Here is a 23,155-nt window from a genome sequence, read left to right as displayed (position 1 = left end):
CTCCCCAGTAAATGTTTAATAAATGAATACGTGAGTTTTCTGCTCTGCTTCGAATCATTTCCAAATGATTCATTCAAGTGTTCCTTCCTGGATCTCTCTTCCCACCTCCCTCTTAACCTTTTCAAAGGAAAAGGCACCTCACTGATGTGGGAAGTCTCACTTCCCGGCTTTAGGGCAGCCAAAGGGTTTCTTGCTCATACAGTACGAACAGATTTGTTGGCTTCAGAAGAAACAGTATTTTGGAGAGCTGCTGAATGCGCAGCTCTTGGGGATTTATTTAAGGCAATCCTGTCGGATAATACATTAGAGTAAGAGCCCCAAGGCACAAGACCTACACGAGGGAGAAGGGCTCTTTCAGCTCTCCCCAAGGCTCCAGCCTCCATGGCCCATCTTTAGGCAACCATCACCAAAAGCTTCAGCCCCAGGGTTGCAAGGGGACTTATACCAGATTTCCCGGAGCTTCAGTAAAATAACCACCAAAGGCAACAGCCATAGCCTGCAAGTCAGGATGCTGGCCTCAAATGCTGACCTTCCCAACCCACTGTCATCTTGGGAGATAATTTAACTTCTCTGGGTCCAGTTTCTCTTAAAAAGTGAGGTGGAACTAGGTAGGTTCCTAAACCTCTTCCAGTTCTACAGCATCAATGGAAAAAAAAAATTTTTTTTTAATTCTGCGCTTCACTGTTCTTGGCATTTGACTCTTACAAAAATCCTGTGATCCCTAAGTCGAATTACCTTCTCACATCAGGTTCGGAAATGTGAGCAGAGGGTTGATGACCCTCCCCGGGGGGGTGGAGGGCTTCTGAGTCTTTTTGCCAGACCAGAAGGACTCCAGAGTGGCCACTGGATCAGCCTCATTTCCAGGATCCCAACGTCTTTCCTTCCTAACCCCTACATCCACGTGTCACTCGGACAGGAACAGCCATGACAAAAGCCTAATCCACAGGCCACAGCACGACCGTTCCGAGGAAGGGCCCAGGCTTTTTCCAAATCCCAAATGATGTCCCTCCCGGGCCAGGATTCCTGCTCTCTCCCCATTCCGGATTTGGGAGTAGGGAGGAGGAAATAGGGAGTAGGGAATAGGGAGCAGGTTTAAGACACCGCTAAGAGGACCCGGCGCAGAGGCCTCGGGGTGACCATGGGAACGAGGGCCCAGCCTCCCGCGCTGCCATGGCAACAAGTTCCCCCAGTGGCTGGCACCGGTGCCCGTCAGAGCTTGCAGGTGGCGCCCTCTCGGGAGAGGGGCCCGGCGGGAAGTGGGGGCGGCGGCGGCCTTGGCGGTCTCGCCTTCGCCCGCCCCCTCCCGGGGCCTCGGCTCGCGGCCGCCCGGCCCCCGGCGCCTACCTGCGAGGGTCACGGCCCCCGCGCGACCACCGCCCAAGGCAGGGCCACGTCTGCGGCGCGGCTCCTCTTCCCGGACCGCCCCCAGGCTCGCCCCGCCTGCCTGGCCGGCCCGACGCACTCCCGGGGGACGCAGAGGGTCCCCGCGAACACCCTCCGTCCGGCGCGGCGTCCCCGGAAATGCGGGGCTGCGGCCAAGCCCCGCCCCGCCCCGCCCCTGTTTATGGGAACTGTCCGGAGGCGCCCTCGGGCTCGCCCGCTGCCCAGCAGGGCCCCGCCGCTGCCACCCGCCCCGGGCGGGGACGGCCACTCCGCCCTCGCCGCTGTGCCCGCCTCGCCCAGTCGGGACCTGCCGCCACGACAGCTCGCCAGCCCCCGGAGGCCTCGGGGGCTGCGGGGCTGTGCCCTCTCCGACCTTGGAAGGCCCGGCCTCGCTTGTCCTGGGCCCCGCAGGGGGCAGGCTCGCTAGCTGGAACCGGCGGAAGGGGGTTGGATTCCTACTTAGATCTACTACCACCCAACTGGCTGTGTTACCTAGGGCAGGCTCCTTAACCTCTCTGAGCCTGCGGTTCTTTATCTGCAAAGTGGGCAGAACAGTAGAGACCTCACAGGGTTGTGGTGAGAAATGCAATTATGTAGGCACACAACTGGCACATGGTCAGCTCTCAATAATGGCAGTATTGTTTCCAGTAAGAGGCAAGTGAGAGCCGAGCTCAGAGCCACCCTCCACGAAACCACCCACGTCTCCGCCCGTGGTAAATACTGCTCACCCCGTCCTTTAACCTGCAATGGGCCACACTGTGAGAGTGAAACCAAACGAGGAGATCTGCGGGAGGAGTGAGAGATATGGTTATAAATATCCAGCATTTATCAAGTGACCTTGGCTCGTCCCTCTCAGGGCCGTGCATCCTGGCTCTATCTTCCAGGAAAGCAACAGCAGCTCTCAGGGCGGTTCCTGAAACAACCAGTTCTGGGCGTGTAAGTGGCTGAGCAGGCCAGAGCTGGCTGGCCAAGGCGATGGAGAAACCAGAGGGCAAGTGTCAGCCTCTTCCCCCACCTGGCAGGCCAGGCCGGGCTTAAGTGCCTGCCCCACTGTTCCAGTGCCGCCTTCTGTCCAAGGGACTGCCAGACTCCCCCAGATAGTGCTCCCCCATAAACAGATAAAGAGTGGTTCTTTTGTTGCCTGTCTACATATTTACTACAAAAATGTTGGAAAACAGAAAACACAATGAAAAATACCCATAATTACGGGCGCCTGGGTGGCTCAGCCCATTAAACATCTGACTCCTGATTTGGCTCAGGTCATGATCTCAGGGTCCTGAGAACCAGCCCACATTGGGCTTGGGGAGTCCGCTTGAGATTCTCTCCCTCTCCCTCCGCTCTTCCCCCCTGCTCACGCTTGCTCTCTTTCTCTCTCTCTAAAGTAAATAAATAAAACCCTTAAAAAAGAAAAGAAAAGAAAAAAAAATACCCATAATTTCACCTGCCAGACCAGAAATGACTCGAGTGGCCACTAAGAGCAGCCTGCGTTAATATTTCCTAAAGCTTCTTTTGAGAAATAATTTATATGTAATAAAGCTCACAAATGTTAGGTCTACTGGGTTAATATTTTGGTGACCATCCTGCCTCTTTTCTATGCATAGTTTACATTTAAAACTTTTAGAAAAAGGGGGTGCCTGGCTGGCTCAGATGGTGGAGTATGCAACTCTTGATGTCGGGGTATAAGTTCGAGCCCCAGGCTGGCCGTGGAGCCTACTTAAAAAAAAAAAAAAAAAAAAAACCTACCCAAAAAACCCCAAACAAAAAACCCAACTTTTAGAAAAAGGATTAGTCAGGGGCGCCTGGGTGGCACAGCGGTTAAGCGTCTGCCTTCAACTCAGGGCGTGATCCCGGCGTTAACGGCATCGAGCCCCACATCAGGCTCCTCCGCTATGGGCCTGCTTCTTCCTCTCCCACTCCCCCTGCCTGTGTTCCCTCTCTCGATGGCTGTCTCTCTCTGTCAAATAAATAAATAAAATCTTTAAAAAAAAAAAAAGAAAAAGGATTAGTCAGTGCATACTCTCTTATCACTTTTCCCCAGGACAGCAGTATATCACAGACACTTTCCCATAACACTAAAAATCCCCGCACAACTTCATTTTTAATGTATTCTATCACGGGAGTGTAGCATACATTTTCAACCAGGTCCACTACTGGGCATCACCGTTGTTTCTAATCGTTCGTCATGGTTAAGTAAGGGCCTATGAGCATCTTCATCCATAAGCTTTTGCATACTCCCTCAATTATTTCTTTTTGTGTTTTGTGTTCTGCCTTCCTCCTCATAGTGGACACTTTGGCGTGAAACATGCCGCGCTTATAGCTAAGGTCGCGCACTTCATTTGTGCAAGACTTTAAAACTGGTCCGTGCGTTTTATTAGCACTGCCTTCCCAACAAAGGCGGGGGGCAACAAGAGGAAAGGCTAAAATTCAGCACCTCCGAGTTCCCACCACAGAGCACACTGTGTCTGTCTGAACCAGAGCTGCTCTGAGGAGTTCCTGGAATCTAGGCCCCCCACATGGGGCCTCAGAGCTCCACAGGCCTTAGGCAACGGTGACCCTTTTGGTCCCCAGACCAGCCCAAAACCCACAGGAAAACAATGCTGTCCACAACCTCCCCCTACTTCCTTCTCTCCCTATCATCCTTTCTAACTTCCTCTACCCCCTCCCTTTTCCTCCCCTTCTCCTTGTCTCTCTTTCCTGCCTCTCCACCGCCAACCTTCTTCTAGCCTTCTAGTGAAAAAAGGAAAAAAATCTTTAATGCATTGAAAACAGACCTTATCTTTAATGTTATTGATTCCCCCTCCCCCACTCCCACCTCCATTTCTGGCTGTGGGACCTCAGGTGCAGAAAGGCTTGAGTTAATCACCTCAGTTCCCAGCACAGGGCCCCATTGGTCAGCACGCCGTCCCTTGATTAATGTAGCTGTTCATTTCCTTTTATCCGCTCCGCTCCTCCTCCTTCTCCTCCCCCCATAGGCTCCTATTCTAAGATGTTTAATATACGTGCCTTTGTTCCTACGCATTCTTGCAGAATGCATTGTAGCATTGTATGCATACACTTTTTAAAAACTTCCGCATTTTGAAATAATTGTGGGCTCCCAAAAAGTGACAAAAGTAGTACACAGCGTCCTGCAAACACTTCGCCCAGGTCCCCCCATGGTGATGTTGTATAGCTGTACTGCAACTGCAAACCCAAAGAAATGGACATCCACGTGATATTGTTAAACAGACGACAGACTTTACCATTCAGTTTTCACCAATTTTTATAATGCCCTTATTTGTGTGTGTGTATGCGTGCGTGCATAGTTCTATGCTATTCCATCCCATGAATACATTTGTGAAACCACCACCCCAGTCAAGATACAGAAATGTTCCAATACCACAAAGGGTCTCCTTCGTGGCACCCTTTCATAGTCACACACCCCCCCTTTGATCCCTCAGCCCTGGCAACCTCTAATCTCTTCCCCATCTGTATTGTTTTGTCATTTCGAGAATGTTATATAAATAAAACCTCTTAAGATCGGCTTTTCTTACTAACCATAATGCCCTTACGATACATACGATTGTTGGGGGCTATTACAAATAAAGCTGATACGAGCACTCACTTACAGGTTTTGTATGATTGTAGGTTTCCTTTCTTTGGGATACATGCCCGAGGCTACCATTGTCCTGCGGTAAGTGCAGGTTTAGTTTTATCAGAAATGACCACGTTATTTTCCAGAGTGACTGCACCGTTTTACATTCTCATCGGGAATACAGAAAAGATCCAGTTTCTCTACATCCTTGCCAGCATTTGGTGTTATCACTGTTTTATTTTTCAGCCATTCTAATAGGTATGTAGTGATAGTTCATTGTAGTTTTAATTTGCATTTCCCTGATGGCTAATGATGTTGAACATCTTTTCATGTGCTTGTCATCCGTATCTCTTTTTTTTTTTTTTTTAAAGACTTTATCTATTTATTCATTCGACAGAGATAGAGACAGCCAGCGAGAGAGGGAACACAAGCAGGGGGAGTGGGAGAGGAAGAAGCAGGCTCATAGCGGAAGAGCCTGATGTGGGGCTCGATCCCAGAATGCCGGGATCACGCCCTGAGCCAAAGGCAGACGCTCAACTGCTGTGCCACCCAGGCGCCCCTATGCCACCCAGGCGCCCCTCTTCTTTTTTCAAATAGGTTTTATTTTTTTGAAAAGATTTTATTTATTTGACAGAGAGTGAGAGAGAGCGCTCACACAAGCAGGGGGAGGGGCAGAGGGGGAGGGAGAAGCAGACTCCCCACTGAGCAGGGAACCCTACTTGGGGCTCCAGGGCTCCATCCCAGGACCTTGGGATCACGAACTGAGCTGAAGGCAGATGCTTAGCTGACTGAGCCCCCCAGGCGCCCACTACCCGTACCTCTTCTTTGGTGAAATGTCTGTTCATGTTTTTGGCCCATTTCTACTTGGATTGTTTTGTATTTTTAATTTACATAAATAATACCTTCTTATATACCTCATTCAGTTTCTTAGTGTTTTATTTCTCAGACTCACCCATGCTGCTCTGGGTACATCTAATCTACTGCTCCCAGCTGCTATGGAGTATACTCCATGGTGGGCATCCACATTTTATCTATCTACTTCCCCAGGAGTGGACACCCAGATCGCCTACAACTCCCCACCCTGGTAAATAACTCTTCAGTGAATGTCTTCTGGCCTCCCTACCTTGTGGGAGTTCTCTTTGAGATTATTCACAGGGTATGACTTGCTCTCTGAAAGTCCACCAGCTGTGGACCCCTGTACCCTCCCAATTCCTGGCATTATCCAGCTGTATCATTTTAACAATCTAAATGATATAAAGTTATAACGTTGTTTTATCTATCTATCTATCTATCTATCTATCTATCTATCTATCTATAAGTGGGCTCCATACCCAGCATGGAGCCCAGCATGGGGTTTGAATTCACAACCCTGAGATCAAGACCTGAGCCAAAATCAAGAGTCAGATGCTTAACCAACTGAGCCACCCAGGAACCCCTATAATGTTGTTTTTTATCAACTTTACCTGGGTGCCTGGGTGGCTCAGTCGGTTAAGCATCTGCCCTCGGCTCAGGTCGTGATCTTGGGTTCCCGGGACTTGGGGTCCTGGGATTGAGCCCGGTGTCAAGCTCCCGGCTCATTGGGGAATCTACTCCCCCCCCCCCCGCCGCCCTAGCTCGCGTTCTCTCTCATTTGCATCATCTCTCTCAAATAAATAAATAAAATCTTTAAAAAATTTAAAAATAAATAAATAAACCTTAGAAGGCATAATTTGCATTCAATAATATTAACACATTTGACAAGCACATTTCCATGAGTTTTGACACATATGTACACTTGTAAACACAATCCAAAAAAAATGCAAAACATTTTCATCACCCCAAAATGTTCCCTGTGCCCCTTGCTCTCACTCTCCCCTCCCTGCTCCCCACAGCCACCAATCTGATTTTTATCAGTATTAATTACTGCTGCCTTGTTTAGAACTTCATATAAATGCAACTGAACCTTACGTACTCTTTTGTGTCTGGTTGCTTCCACACAGCAAAATATTTCTGAGAGTTATGTCAACAATTTATTCTTTTTTATCACTAAACAGTGTTTATGGTACGAATACCAATTTGTCTCACCTACTGATGAACACCTGGGTTGTTTCCAGCTTGGGAAGTTTGGGGCTCCTACGACTAAACCTGCTAACAACTGCTTTAATTTGTATTTCTCTGATTCCCAATACATCTTAATGTCCCCTCTGTTTATTAGCTTTTAAATTTCTCCTTGTGTAAATCACCTGTTTACATCTTTGCCCATTTTTCCCCCATTTGAGTCCCATCTTTTTCTTACTGACTTGCAGAAGTTCTTAGCATATTCTGAATTTAGATATTAGTCCCTTGTCAGCTTTAAAGATTTTATCACTGGGGCGCCTGGGTGGCTCAGTCAGTTAAGTGTCTGCCTTCAGCTCAGGTCATGGTCCCAGCGTCCTGGGCTCGAGTCCCACAGTGGGCTCCCTGCTCAGTGGGGAGCCTGCTTCTCCCTCTCCCTCTGCCTCTCCCCCTGCTTGTGCTCTCTCTCTTGCTCTGCTCTCTCAAATAAATAAATAAAATCTAAAAAAAAAAGAGTTTATCATTAAGTAATCTCTACGCCCAAGGTCGGGCTCAAACCCACACCCCTAGATCAGAGTTGCATGCTTCACTGACTGAGCCAGCCTGGCACCCCTCTAGTCAGCTTCGGATATCACAAATATATTCTCCCAATCTCGTCATCTGTTAACCTTGTCAATGTAGCCATCCTTGCGCAGAAATCTTTAATTCTGGGGCACCTGGGTGGCTCAGTTGTTAAGCATCTGCCTTTGGCTCAGGGTGTGATCCCAGAGTGCTGGGATAGAGCCCCACATCAGGCTCCTCCACTGGGAGCCTGCTTCTTCCTCTCCCACTCCCCCTGCCTGTGTTCCCTCTCTCACTGGCTGTCTCTCTCTGTCAAAGGAATAAATAAAATCTTAAAAAAAAAAAAGAAATCTTTAATATTGATTAATCAAAATGATGGATCTTTTGGTGTTAGAGTATGTGCTTTTGAAATTCTAAGAAGTTCATTCCTGGGGTGCCTGGCTGGCTTAGTCAGTTGAGCATCTGACTCTTGGTTTCAGCTCAGGTTGTGATCTCAGGGTCATGGGATCAAGCCCAGCATCCGGCTCTGGGCTCAGTGCAATCCGATGGAAATTATCTCCTCCCTCTCCCTCTGCTCCTCCCCCTGCTAGCTCACGCTCTCTCTCAAATAAATAAAAAAATCTTAAAAAAAAAAAAAAAGGAAGTTCATTCCTGCCCAAGGTCACAAAGATATTTTTCAACATTTTACATTATTAGCTTCATAGTTTTTCTGGACACATTTAGGAATTAATCCACATGGAGTCCACTTTTTCATGTGATGCTACGTTGATTTTTTTAAGATTTATTTATTTATTTTAGAGAGAGCGAGAGCACGCGCATGGTGAGGGGGATGGGTATGGGCAGAGAGAGAGGGAGAAACTCAAGAAGACTCTGCATTGATAGGCACAGAGCCCCTTGCAGTGCTTGATCCCACAACCTCCAACACCAAGAGTCCAACGCTCAACCGGTGGTGCCACCCAGGAGCCCGGTGATGCTAAGAGTGGAATTCGGTTTTATTTTTTTCCACAAACGGAACAGCTTTTCCAATTCTATATTCCTGTGGGTCTCAGCCTTGAGCCTCTATCAGAATCCGGAGGCGGCTTGGGAAAGCGGATTGCCAGGCTCCACCCAGCGGCTTCAGTAGGTCTGGGGTGGGACTTGAACATCCGCGTACCTACTAAGTTCCCAGGGAATGAGCCGATGCCACTGATGCAGGCAGAGAAAGCGCGCTCTGACAATAACTGCCCTCAACAAAAAACCTTGAACCTCACGGATTTTGCTCTCTAGCTCACTGGCGTCTCCATAATGCCCTATACTTCTTGGCTACGCTCCATCCTACACTCTGCCCCTACCTTCCCCAGGTCTCCCAGGACCTGGGGCTCCAACCACACGGTTTACGATCACATTCCCTTGCCCCTACTGAACCACAGTCTTCCAACCTCTAGTAAAAGCCTTAAGCTTGTCCACCCTCCTGGCCACTCCCCCTTAGTCACTGGGGACTTGGGCGCACGGCTCCCCATCCTCTTTTTCACCCCAAGTCCTGTCATTGTCTTGGGTGACTTCAGCAACCATGTGGAAGACTCTTCCTACATCTGGTTTCTCAGGTCTCCAGGGACCTCACCCACCCACCCCACCCCGACCCCCTTTTTACCATCAGTAATGGCTCCATCACTGAGATCCCAAATTCAGGCATCTCTCTTCCTGGCCGCAATCTCTGTTCCTTCCCAGTTTCTGGTTTACCACGCTTCCTCTGACCTATTTGGGACCTCACCAGCATCTCCACCTTCTCCCCACCCATTAGCCTTTCCTCATTCCCTCCCGGCCCAACTTTGATGCCATGATTCACCATTGCAACGGCCTTTCCTGAACTCCCATGCTGCCATATTTTCACTGCCGGGGCAAAGCTCTGGGCTCTGCGTTCCCACTCCCTCCTCCTGAGCAGTGGCTGGGAGCTTCACTCACGGCGGGGCGGCTCCACTGCAAATCCAGCTCACCAGTTCCCACAGACCCTCCACGCTGCCTGCTGGCCTACTGGGGTCTCTGCTCACTTCTCGGCCTGCTGTCTGCACACCTTTCCCTCCTCTCCCAGCTTCCAATGCCCTCTCTTTATTTCAAAAGCAAAACGCAAGTCAACAGAGCTGGTCTCCCTTATCTTTTTCCTATTTGCATAGAGAGCGAGAAAGACCCAGGCCGCTTTCATGAACAGGGTGATGGTTTTGGGACAGAGAGCATGTTAAAACCAGTTAATAAAAACTGCCACTATTTTAACTGTTCAGCACAATAAAGCAGTGCTTTTCAACACGCCCACACACATACGACGGCTAGAGGTACAGATACGCTGGACAATAATATCCAAAGTCTATGGGGCACCTGGGTGGCTCAGTCAGTTAAGCGTCTGCCTTCAGCTTGGGTCATGATCCCAGGGTCCCAGGTTGAGCCCCACATTAGGCTCCCTGCTAGGCTAGCCTGCTTCTCCCTCTCCCTCTCCCTCTGCCTGCTGCTCCCCCTTCTGTTCTCTCTCTCTCTCTGTCAAATAAATAAATAAATAAAATCTTATAACAAAAACAGAAAACAAAAAGTCTAAAGCTGAGGCCCTACCCGAAAGGGAGACCCAGCTGGAGAGGCCCATCTTCTTCCAACCCATCACCTTTCCCCTCCTGGCCTTTTTTCCTCCACAGCAGAGGGGCCCCACCCTGGCTGCACCATTGCCATCACTGGGAAGCTGGCTACACCTGTAGACTATCCCTATCTACCTATCTATCTATCTATCTATCTATCTATCTATCTATCTATCTATCTATCTATCTCCATCAGTAAGCTTTAGCGCCAACCTAGGGCTTGAACTCAAGACCCCAAGATCAAGAGTCGCATGCCCTACTGACTGAGCCAGCCAGGCACCCCACCTGCAGACAATTTAAATCTGAGTCTTTCGGGGGCAGGCCCCGCATCAGTATTGTTTTAAGCTCCCAGGTGACCCCAGCTGGCAGCTGGAGTCGAGAAGCTGCCCATAGGAACTGCCCCTCCTCCCGGCGTCCCCTCCCCTGTACTTTGTGTCCCACACCCTCCCTTTTCCCTGCTTTATTCCCAATAGCTTTTAAGCATGCTCAAAAATCTCTCCCACTTAAAAAATAAATTACACACACACACACAAATATTCCTTGACTTCCACATCCCACTGCAAGCCCCTTGCCACCCCAGGGCTCTCTCTGGAAGGTTCTCTTCCAGTTTCCAGCTGTACCTAGATGGGTATCTCCTTGTTTAACCCTGAGCACTGCTTGCATGTGTGTAGAGATCACACGGGGGTTCACGTGAAAATGCACATTTAGATGCTGCGGGTCTAGGGTGCAAAGATTCTTCATTGTGCTCAATCTTCAAGTGGCAAAGCTTTAAACCCCTGCTCAAACCTCTCCTCTGGAAAAGCTCCCAGACCTTCCTAAATTAAGCCCCCCCCCCCCCCCCAGCCAGGGATGCTCAGCATTGCTTGTGGGTTTCTCCCAGTGCTTCACTCAACTACTGGATTTGATATCTGTGCTGGTGACTGGTCCCAGGCCACTCCCCCACGAAATGAGGGCTTTGTGACAGCATGGGACATGTCTATCTGGGTTGGCTTCTGTCGTGTGGCCAGCAGGTTCTGGTCCTGCCCCGATGTGGGGGTGGGGGGTGGGGCCCTCCAGTAGGGCCGCTTCTCAGGGCTGGTGGGGCTGCCCTGTTTCCCCTTCCAGCATCTTTCCTGCCTCTGGGCCTCCTGTCCTTGAGGCCAGGAATGGAGAAAATGGTGCAGGAGGTCTGTGGGCTAAAAGTCTGTGCCTCCAGGGGTGATCCACCCGCTGCCAATCCCACCCCCCAAAACAGGAAAACAGGTGCAACAAATCTTTCTAGTTCCTTGAAAACTGATCTCTATTTCGTTGTTGTTTTTGTTGTTAAGGGCTGCTTTATTCTCGGAATAGGCTGCTTTATTCTGCGGAAAGGGTTAAAGCATTTACAGAAACAGAGGGACCTCCCTCTGGCCATCCCCCCTCCCCCCAACTCTTGAGATGCTCTGCAAAAGGTCAGATGTTTCCAGAATCTCAACAGACAGCCTGTGTCTGTTTAAAGGGAAGACAACGAGTTCTCGGCCCCCCGCCAGCCTTCGTGGGCAGTTCTTGCCTGGTTCTGCAAGGCACCCGGCCAGAAGCCTGGCCAAGAAGCCCTCCTCCCCCTCAAGATGGCCAGGAGAAGGCCAGAGTTCTCCAAACCCCAGCCTGGGTTCCTGCCAGCCTGGAGAAAGGGGCATCTGACAAACAGGGCATACACACCAACTGCTAGGGCCTATGATGCACCAGGAATGATGGGGGCAGGGGCAACTTCCTGTGGACACTGAATATTGTCAGCTGGAAGGCACTGTATTCTGACCCTGTCCTTTCGAGATGAGGCTCAGACAGCAGTGGCTGTCATGTAGTGTGGAAAATCCTGGACGGGGAACCAGAAAACCTGGGTTCAAAATCCAGTTCTAGGACCACGAGCAATGGGATCCTAGACACAGAATGAGTCCTTTCTGTGTATCTGTGTCCATCTGTAAAAAGTGGGTACAAATACCTCTCACCCCTGGGGGCTTGCTGGTCACACATAGTACAAACCAAGGTTTCCTGACTCCTGGCCGCGGGCCCCAGGACCCTTTAGAGGTGAGCAGACTACCTTGAGCATTGACAGTAAAACGTAGCTGAAGACACATTTAAAGAAACTTTGACTTTTATTACTTAATCATGTTCTTTGTAGAAAAACTAACACACAAAAAATTCATATCCCCATTCCCTAGAGTTAGTCACTGCTAATATTCTCATATTTACCTGTTCATATTTTCAAACTATAAAGTATATACTTACATGCTTTTTCAACAAGATCATAGGATATATAGACTTTTATATACACACTGCTCTTTTCTATTTAACATTTCATTGGATGATTTCATGTCCAAATATAGTTAGATAAACCAAGCACTCTATAGTTTGTGTAATCCCCTATGGCTAGACATTTAGGCTGTTTTCGGTTTTTTGTTATGAGCAAGAAAAGTCTATCTTTATTCGCTTGTTTTATTTTCTCAGGATAAATTCCCCTCCGTGGGGAGTGGAATGAAAAGGTCTCTCTCTCTATTTTTTTCTTTAAGTGATCTCTACACCCAACGTGGGGCTCAAACACACGACCCTGGGATCAGAAGTCACCTGCTTCTCTGACTGAGCCGGCCAGGCGCCCCCGAAATGCCAGACTGTCCTCTAGAAATGCTGTGATGATTGCTATAGCTTTAAAATTTTTATTTATTTATTTATTTTAGAGGGAGACGGAGAGAGAAAGAGCACGCAGTGGAGGAGGGGTACAGGGAGAGGGGGAGAGAGAATCTCGAGCAGACTCCCCGCTGAGCGCGGATCCTGAAACAGGGACTGATCTTATAACTTGGGTGGAAGTCAAGAGTCAGACACTTAACTGACTGAGCCACTCAGGTGCCCCAATGATTATTGTATCTTTTTTTTTAAATTAAAAAAAAAGATTTGTTTATTTATTTTAGAGAGAGAGCAAGAGCATGGGCAGGAGGGGCAGAGGGAGAGGGAGAGAGAATCTCAAGCTGACTCAGCACTGAGCAGGGAGCCCCAGAAGGAGCTCCATCCCAGGACCCTGAGATCATGATCTGAGCCGAAACCAAGAGTCAGACGCTTCACTGACTGAGCCACCCTGGAGCCCCCAGCAACATATATATATATGAAGACTGTGCTCCTTTCACTAGAAAGCTGTTCTCCTCAATGGGACATTCAGCTGTGGGAAGACAAAGCGTGGGAAGGAGCAGAGCCTCGCTCGGTTGACGAGGGGTGGGGGGTTTGCACCCGACCCACTGCTCCATCTCACCAGGCAGCTCCTGCGTGGCTGTAAAGATGCCCCCCCGCCGCCAGCCCACAGCTCTGCTGGGGCTGTGGGATACAAGAGAACCTGGTCCAGACAGCATCCTAGAAAACTCTGATAGAGGAATGAGGGCTTTGTTTTCCATATTTATGAGTGCACCCCATATCCAGTCTTCTGAACAACTACCCTGAAGCACTCCTTATTTCCGAGCCAGACGTGACTACTTCTGGAAGCCACCACTTACTAGGGTCTGATTTACGCGATAGCATTTCCTTGCTACATTTGCCCAGGAAGCGGGTACCAATGAGAAAACAGAGTCTTGGGCAGATCAAGCATCTTATCTCAGGGAACACAGCAGGTAAATAACCTACTGAGGATTCAAACCTAGGTCTAGGGGCGCCTGGATGGCTCAGTCGGTTGAGAATCTGCCTTTGGCTCAGGTCATGATCTTGGGGTCCTGGGATCAAACCCCGTGTTGGGCTCCCTGCTTAGTGGAGAATCTGCTTCTCCCTCTCCCTCCACTCCTCCCTGCAGGTTATGCTCTCTCTCTCAGTTCTCAAATAAATAAATAAATCTTTTTTAAAAAAACAAAGAAATTAAAATTAAAATTAAAAAAGCCCTAGGTGTAGCTGACTTACAGACTCAGTGCTATATTTTGAAATTACTGCAAAACTATTCTGTGTATCAACGTAAACCACAAGGCCTGGAAGGATACAGTTGGTTTAGCATGGGGGGGGGGGGAGACATCACCAGGGCTCACCGATACCTCCGGCTCTCCTCTCTTCCTGGCACCCAGGAGGATCATACTTCCACACCCTCCAGAAGTTAGGTATAGCCATGTGACTTGCTGTGGCCCGCGAAATGGGAGGAAGAGAGACATGTGTCTGTTCTGGGGAGGCATCTGAGAACCAGTGTGTGGTTCTCACGCTTGCCTCCCCCACAGTGGTGAACCCCGAAGTCTCATGTTGGGGCAGTGGTACTCTGCTGACTACGAAGAGCTAAGTCTTTGTGGGCCTTGCTGGGGAAGGAAGTGTGGGCAAGAATAAATCTTTGTTATTTTAAGTCACTGAGATGTTCAGAGATGTTTGTTACTACAGCATAACCTGGCCTGTCCTGACCAATGCAGGTCCTGATGGGAGCGTTCTGTCTTTGTCTCAATTTTTCTGGAGTTCCTATCCTTTTACAATAAGAAGAGATCCACTTATAATTTTTTTTAAAGATTGTATTTATTTACTTGTGAGAGAGAGCACGAATGGGGGGGGGGAGCAGAGGGAGAGGGAGAAGCAGACTCCCCTGCTGAGCAGACAGCCTGACCCAGGACTCGATCCCATTATCCTGGGATCAGGACCTGAGCTGAAGGCAGACGCTCAACGGACTGAGCTGCCCAGGCGCCCTGAGATCCACTTATAATTTTTAAAATAAGAGTCATAATATACATTCACACAAACGGGGACATCGTGTCCACACTGCTGTGCCATTTCCCTCTGACTCTTAAAACTGACCATTTTCTATGTCACTTTACATAGATCTACTTCATTCCTTCTAGTACCTGCATGGCATTCTAGTCTCTGGATGCACCAAAACGTACTATAACAGACCACTAACGCCAGGCATGTGAGTTTACTTCTGCTTATTCACAAAATATGGGCTCTAAGCTACGGCTAGACTGTTGCAACATTCATGGGAAAGGAAGTAATAATATTTCTTCTTCTTTTTTCGGTTTGTCTCTGGCAGTTTCCAGCCTGAGCCAGCACTCAAGAGGCTTGTGCACACCTCCGGGGGATGAATGAACAAGCCAAGCATGCCCGCACTCTTCCCAGGCTCCGGGGCCGAGGAGCCTGGCCAGGGCCGGGCTGTGTGCATGCGTGAAGGCCGGGAGCTGGCCCCCAAGGAGCAGGGCAGAGAAGCACGTAAGCACAGCTCGGGCGGGATGACCCTCCCTGACTCATAGGTTCAGGTACATAGGTTCCCGGCGGGAAACTCCGGGGTTCTGAGCCAGTGCTGACTCACCGGCGGCTCACTTCGTTTTCCTCCAGCGCCGCTGCACAAGCTCCCGGAAGGGCTGGTGACATCAATCACTGGGAACTTGAGAAAGAGGAGAGCCGCTCAAAGAGAGGGCCGAGAGGATCATAATGACCGGCCTCATTCACAGAAGCTGTCTAGTTAGTCCTTGTTACACGAATATTGGGACTGCCCCCCCCAAGTAAAGGGCCCATTAGCGGCTGATGGATTCTAGCGGCATCATCCCCTGAGCGAAGTGACTGAGAACTCATAGTCTCATGCACAGAGTAAGAACTCCTCCCGGTCCTTTATTTCTGGCTTTCTTTAGTTCCTTTTCAAGATGAAAATAGCTTTATTTTTTTTCCTGATTATAAAGGAAATTCTTGCTCGTTATAAAAACAAATTTTCAGACAATTCCAAAAAGCATAAAGATGAAGATTACCCCCAAGGCCATCGCCAGAGAGGCCACTATTGGCATTTGGAAGCACACCTTCCAGACAGAGTCTCCGTGCGCCTGCACACCCACACACGCAGTTATCTACGAATCCCCAGTCAGTATAGACATCTGCTGTCCTTGGAGGAGCCGCCATATATATATTCCACCATATGGGCGCAGCTGGGAGCCTCACCTCCTCCCCCTCTCTGGCTGCAAGAGGGAGCAGAAGGCCATGGCAAGACTTAATAAGCCCTTAATGAGCTTAATAAAGGCACCTAGAGATGGCGCGATGGTCCTGACAATTGACACGGTGAAGAACTTCACCTCCCAGGCAGCTGGAAGTGAATTCACATGCAGATGAGCGTGGTGAGAAGAACACCCAGCTGGTTGGACAGCTGAGTTCTAGACCCGCCTTGGCCACTTTCCCGGCCGGCAGGTCCTTTCACCTGCAAGCCTCACCTACAGCCGGACGGATGTGAAACTGCCCAGAGGACTAAGTACTGAGTACCCCGTACGATTTAGAGGCACTGCTCTGGTTACAAGGCCGAAGAGCAGGAAAGAAACTGGGATTTCCCACCATGGACGAGAGCAAGCATTTTGGAGCTTCCCTGGGTGAGACTTAACACCTGCATCACAGGGTCCTAGAAAAATCTGGAGCCCAAAAGGATCTCGGAGATTAGAGTACTACCCCACCCCATGCAGTGATTCAGAATACCTGTCCATTTGTAACCTAACTAAATGGAAAAATGGGTTTGACATGTGGATTTTTCTCTTTGAGGGCATTCCTGTGTCTGGGTGGCCTGGAGTCCTGGAAAGAGTTTCCTAAGACTCGAGTTCTAGTCTTTGTTTTGCACCTCCTGACACAAACGACCTGAGGCAAAGCTCCTTAAGCCTCTGGGCGCCTCAATTTTCTCATCTACAAAACAGGGCTTCGGATGTTGCCCTACCTGTCTCGCAGGTCATTGTGAAACGAGGTACCAGGGAGGCAGCGCAGGTGAAAGTGTTTCGGGAATCTGAAATGTTTTCAGACCCGCAAAGCTGCCTCCTCAGAAGCCCGGTGCCCAGAGCAAAGAGGCCTGACAGGGCACAGACACCCAAACCCTCGTTCCAAGGGGGGCCTCCCGGCTGGGGAGAGCTCCAGAGAACACCCAACAGCCTCAGGCCCTGCACTGCTCTGGGGCGGAGCAGACAGTGGAAGGAAAGATAGACCGGCCCTCCCCTCAGAGAGCTTAGATTCCAGTGAAGAGGCAGATAAGAAAAAGGGAGATAGATCAGAACAAGAAACCTGAAGAGAGATGTGAGCGCTCTGAGTGGAAGGAAACAGGATGAGGCTGATAGGGACGAGGCCGGGGCTAGTGGAAAGGGTGACAAGGCCTCTCTAAGAGGTAACAGCTCAGACCTCAAGCCTGAGTGACAAGGACAGTCCCGTGAACACCTGGAGCACACCGTGTTCCAGGGCGAGACAGCGGCAAGTGCAAAAGCCCCGAGGCAGGAACAAACTCCGGTTTGAGGACCTTGAAGAGGCTGGAGGCTCGGACAGCAGCAGGGGAGGGAGGATGGCGGCGAGGAGGCGGGCCAGGACCCGCGGTGGGTTTGAAACCGTCTTGTGGTACTAGGATCACCCTGCATTGGGTCTGAAGTTCCATCTCCTCCAGGCCCTGTTGGGGGTCCCAGGGAATTGTGAGGGCTTGCAAAGGTTTTACCCATGACCCAGCCCAACCTTGCGAACACCCATGCCAGGAAAACCGCAGAGACAAAGGCAGCTTGCCTTGAATTGCTGGTCCATTCTTAGGCCTGCATTCAAGCCCCCGGCCTCTACCCACCGAGGCCACCCCACTTAGGGGGGAATGGGAGGGGGTTCACCGAGAGCCCAGAGCCAGAAGAAGGGCCTGGTGCCCCAAGGCTTCCTGCTTCAACTCCTGAAACTCCAGGGCTGGCCTCCAGAAAGGAAGTGTGTTGCCCAGCTGGGCCGGGTCCTGCATCATCAGGCCCAGCCCTCAGCCCTCAGCTGGCAGGGCGAGGGGCCCCAGGGCAGGGGAGCTCCGGGAGCCCAGCCCGCCCAGAGCAACCTGATAGAGCAGGAAACGGGCCTTCAGCCAGACAAAGCATCAACCCAGCACCTGGAGCTTTTGTTCCCTTTATCCCTGTTGCAGACTTTCCCAGGCACCTGCAGCAGGGCCTCAGGAGCACCTGGGCCAGGAAGGGGCTCCCACGGGATCTGGTTCTCTTGCCACAGGGAGGGGTCCGACTGGTGGCCCTGAGGGAGGGCTTGTAGAACAATAACAAAAACAACCACAATAGCGTCTGTTTACGGAGCTCTTAACTGTGGGGCCCCGTGTCATTTCAATTAACCCTCACCACCAAGCCAGGCGGTAGGTACTACTATCCTCCCCATTTTACAGATGAGGAAATGGAGGCACACGGAGGTAAAGGGACCTGAGCAAGGTCACGCAGTGTAGGGAAGTGAAAACAGTAGGGGCTCTGGAATCAACAAATCCCAGCCAAGGGACCTTGCAACCTCGGACAAGGCATTTACATTTTGCCAAGCCCCTCATTCCTGCGCGTCTGACCGCCCCGGACCGCTGTGCAGAGTAAGGGCTCGAGGAGGTATGCAAAGCCTCTGGGGCAAGGCTCTCAATCCAGACCTGTCCTGCTGTTCTCCTCACTTCCCATAGCTTCCTGAGCTGGGCATGTTCCTGGGCTGAGCCTCAGCTTCCTCACCCAAGAAAACAGGTAAATAGTATTACCTAAGAGCGCCAGTGAAAGCCTGAAGCTCCTCTGAGAGGAAGGCCTCATTTTTCTTTTCCTTTTTTTAAATTTTTTTAAAGATTTTATTTGTTTATTTGACAGAGAGAGAGAGAGACAGCCAGCGAGAGAGGGAACACAAGCAGGGGGAGTGGGAGAGGAAGAAGCAGGCTCCCAGTGGAGGAGCCTGATGTGGGGCTCGATCCCAGGACCCTGGGATCACGTCCTGGGCCGAAGGCAGACGCTTAACGACTGAGCCACCCACACGCCCCTCATTTTTTTCTTTTCTTTATTTATTTGTCAGAAAGAGTGTGAGCACTAGCAGGGGGAGTGGCAGACAGAGGGAGAAGGAGAAGCAGACCCCCCGCTGATCAGGGAGACCAATGTGGGGCTTGATCTCAGGACCCTGGGATCATGACCTGAGCTGAAGGCAAGACACTTCACCAACTGAGCCACCCAGGGGTCCCGAATGCCTCATTTTTCAAAACAGCCACACTCCTAGGGCCATCCAAGGAAGATGCCATCTTACAAAACTGCCCTCTTTTGCTCTCTGTCAAAATAAACAACAGCAACAACAACACAAATAGAAAAACCAGTCTTAGAGCCATTCCCCACTTGAAACAAAAAGCCAGTATTACACTGCTGGGCTCTGAAGATTCTCTCAAGAGGGAAACCAGAAAGGACAGCTCAAGCCATAATGTGGCTACTGAGATTCTGTCTAGTTCCACGCCCCGAGACAAACGACCCCACCCGCAGCCAGAGGGACAGACAGTTGCATGTTCGTGTAAAGTACAGGGAAGATCCACCAGGGACTTCAGCCAAACACACACACACACATGCACACGTGTGCCCGAGCACACCACTCCTTTCCTATAAACCACCTCTATTTATCAAGTTCCTGTCTTCAGTGAAGCCCTAATGGGCATAGATCGTGATCTTTGATCTCAGTAACAGGGAATGATCATGAATCAGTGTGGACATACATCAGGGTGGTGGCCCCAGCTCTTCTCAATGACCATGTCTGTTTCTCTCATCCATCTTTTGGGGTTCAACTGCCCCTTCTCTAGTTGAACTCTGCCATTCAAGTAGGGGCTGCCAATCATCCTACATCACTCCCCCTGGCCACAGTGATGGGTGCGACAGAAGGGCATGAGATCCAGAAAAACTAAGCCTATCAGAGCTTTTGTCAGGATTTTAAAATTGGAGCTCAAGGGGCACCTGGTTGGCTCAGTCGGTGAAGTGTGCGACTCTGGACCTCAGGGTTGTCAGTTCGAGTCCCACATTGGGTGTGGCAATGATTTAAAAAATAAAATCTTTTTTTTTTTTTTTAGAATTTATTTATTTGAGAGAGAGAGCGCACGCACACACAAGAGCAGTGGGGAGGGACAGAGGGAGAGGGAGAAGCAGTTCCCCCGCTAAGCAGAGAGCCAGACATGGGGCTCGATCCCAGGACCCTGAGATCATGACCTGAGCCGAAGGCAGACACTTCACTGACTGAGCCACTCAGGTGCCCCTAAAAAAAAAATGTTAAAAAAAATAAAATAAAATGGGAGCTGAAGAGGAAAATCCTGTTCCTCTTGCATTGGTGAACTCAAAGGATGTGACTCTGGACTAACTGAAAGCCATTTCCTGGGTGGTGAAAGCCTGTTTGCAGAAGAAGGGAATGAAGCCATCAAAAAGAGAAACCATGGTGTGCTACAGACTGTCCTGATATTATAGTCTAGGTTCCTGTGGTCCCTCAGGCAGGCTCAACCCTTCCTGCCCATCCCCCCGTGGTATGGTCCAATGAGCCAGTAAATTCCTTTCTGTACCCTGACTAACCCAGCCAGCGAGCACGCAGGGGTAATAACACAGGAGTTCGGTAGGACAGATGCCACAGGCAGGACTCAATGATTTGCCAGGTGAGAAAGTTTTAGGCAATCAAAACTGTAGTGTCAGAGGCAGACGAGATCGCCTCATTCATTCAAGTCAACAAATATTTATCGAGCCCCCACAGGTGCCAGGTGTAGGATTGGGCACTCAGGATATGACAGCGTATGGGACAGACTAGTAGGACAAAGTGACTCCCCCACTTTGGAGTCATCGGAAGGGGCTTCCTGGAGCCGGTGAGACTTGAGGGCCTCACTGAGAGATGGTAAAACCTGGCCCGGCTGAGAAGGGTGGGGAGAAAAATGGGAATAAAGCCATGGAGGTGGGGCACCTGCGTGGCTCCGTCGGTGAAGCGTCTGCCTTCTGCTCAGGTCATGATCTCAGGGTCCTGGGATCAAGCCCCACATTGGGCTCCTCGCTCGGCGGAGAGCCTGCTTCTCCCTCTGCCTCTGCCAGCTGCTCTCTCTCAAATAAATAAATGAAATCTTATTTTAAAAAATTAAAAAAAAAGACGTGAAGGCCTAAGACCAGTGCCCACGAAGGCAAAATGTCTTCTGTCTCCAAAGTGCCTGGTACCGTGGCACTCAACAGTGTTTGCTGCGTCTATGAGTAAGTGAATGAACTACAGTACAGGTCATTTGGGGGAAAAGCGGCTCATTGGACATGGCTGGAGAGGAGCTACTCCCAAGAAGATAATGCGGAGGAAGGGAGACCACGGCGGACCTCGCTGGAGAGCATGGACTCTGCCTGGGCCACACCACACGATGCCAATTCTGGCACGGCCGGGAAGAGCCGGCCAGGCAGCCTAGCCGATCCCACAGGCCCTGGGGGCCCCCATCTCTGTTGTGGTTGCCACACCCACGCTCTGCCCGGCCTTGCTGGTGGGACTCTGCCCAGCACCCGATCCAGCACCACAGCCACCCGAGGTCATGCCCCAGACACCACCGCCTTCCTGGCTCCTGGGCGAAGCTGCCAGCACAGCACTCCTGCCCAGTCTGTAATTTCCCATGGCCTCCTCCCAGCCTGACCGCTCATGGCCTTTTGCACCCCAGACATACCCGCTGCAGGAACTGCCCAAAGAGGAGACGAGGTCCGGTGGCCACCTGAACCCCTGGACCCGGGCTACTGGGGGCGGGATGCATGCTCCGAGAGACTGAGGCTGAGCACGCCTGTGGTCGCCATAGTGGGCTCTGCAGCCGCGGCCTGGGGAGACCGCGCCCCCTGGTGGCCAGGAGCCGCCCCGCATCTTGGTCTTCCCGGGCCATCCTTAACTTCAAGGTTTGGTGTTTTGGGTTGTTCTGTGTTTTGTTTTACTTTGAAGACATACCTTTCTGAAAAGCTGAGAGCACAGAGAAATCATTGAAGTTAGACAGGTTGAGATCTCAAGGAATCTCATAGTAAAGACTTTTGGAAAAAGCTGTTTTTAGATTTTCCCAAGCCATAGCAAAATTTTCTGACTCTAATTTCTTGGGCATGTATCTGCTACGGCAGGATGAGGTGACGGCTGCAGACTGTTTTAGGTATTTGCCAGCTCTGTGAGGCATCTTCCCAGGTGACTATGTTCCATGAGGCTATGGAAGACGCCACCCACTTCTTTTGTAACGGTGACAGCCCTCGCAGGGTGAGCAGACACCCAGTCTGTTAAGTGAACGGTGAAAATAAAGAGCCCCACTGTACACATTCCTCAGCTCTGAACCTCAGCTTTTCGCCCCTGTCGTGTTCGTTTACAGGGGGGGCAAACTTCCGAGCGTCGGTAATGGCAGCCTATTTACAAGCATTTTTGTCTATGTTATGTAATGCCCTGTATGAGGTGTGAGTTATTATTGGTGGTTGGTGGTGCTGTTTGTGGAGGAGGAGGACGGTGATTCACAAAAACTGGAAGACAGACCCTGATCTCAGGGCCCTGTAGCCAACGTAGACACAACATACACATATGACACAATGTGCAAACAATCGCAAACGAATGGCAGAGCACACACGAAACACACACGTGTGATCAGAGCGGGTAGGAGGCTGGTGGCAGGACACTTGCTGGAAACAAGGCTTGAAGGGAGTCTGGACGATTGCCAGGCCCACAGACTGAGGCCTTCTGGGGGCTAGAAAGATGTCAAGGAAGAGGCCAGCATCTATACATCTTTGGAGATACAACCATCATGTCCCCAAGGCACAGCGGCACGCTTGGCCACAGATCCTAAACTCCTTCCCGCCTCCCTGCTCCTACCACTGGGCTGTCCCGTGCTCAAGTGTGAACCCCACCAGGGATACCTGGCCCACTTACACACCTCTTACAGCCCCTAGAGGACCCGAGGCTGTACCTGTGGGCATCAGAGTATCCCTTGGCAGTATGATCTCAGCGAGGTTCTACTGCTTATGCCTTTGTCCTGGCCTTGCTCCGTCTTAGAAGGGAGCCAACCAGGTCCTTTGGATCCCCAGGGCCATGAAGGCTCCCAATCTCAGACAGCCAGATATTCTCACTCTCCCCTGCCCAGCACTTGGGAGGAATTGGCATAGGCCTATGCAGCGATGGGGCCGCACTGCAAGCGGCAGCCATACTCGGAGTACCCTGGAAGGCTGTCCCGCGGAGTATTCAGTAGAGAGGGCATGCATTTTGAAATGCAGCGCATGAAGCGGTGTAGCCTGAGGGCAAGAGCCATCTGTCTTTAACCACGTCTCAGACTAGGAAGGTCATTAGTGAGGAATGTTGGATG

General features: G+C 50.6%; 1 protein-coding gene across 2 annotated transcripts in view; it reads right to left on the bottom strand.

The window, feature by feature from the left end:
- The window catches only part of SEMA4B (semaphorin 4B), a 55,916-nt gene extending 34,277 nt beyond the window's left edge, over positions 1–21,639 (bottom strand). The window contains exon 1 of one of the 2 annotated variants that reach the window (XM_026510482.4): positions 21,506–21,639. The gene's annotated coding sequence lies outside the window, so the exon portion shown is untranslated. Of the gene's footprint in view, positions 1–1,344; positions 1,523–21,505 lie in introns of those variants that run through there. The other variant, XM_026510481.4, reaches the window with a different exon arrangement.
- Between the last annotated feature and the right edge of the window lie 1,516 nt (positions 21,640–23,155).

Source organism: Ursus arctos, unplaced genomic scaffold (genome assembly GCF_023065955.2).
Source record: "Ursus arctos isolate Adak ecotype North America unplaced genomic scaffold, UrsArc2.0 scaffold_28, whole genome shotgun sequence".
NCBI lineage: Eukaryota > Metazoa > Chordata > Mammalia > Carnivora > Ursidae > Ursus > Ursus arctos.
Note: the sequence above shows the minus strand (reverse complement) of the source record. Positions and strands in the feature narration are given on the sequence as shown.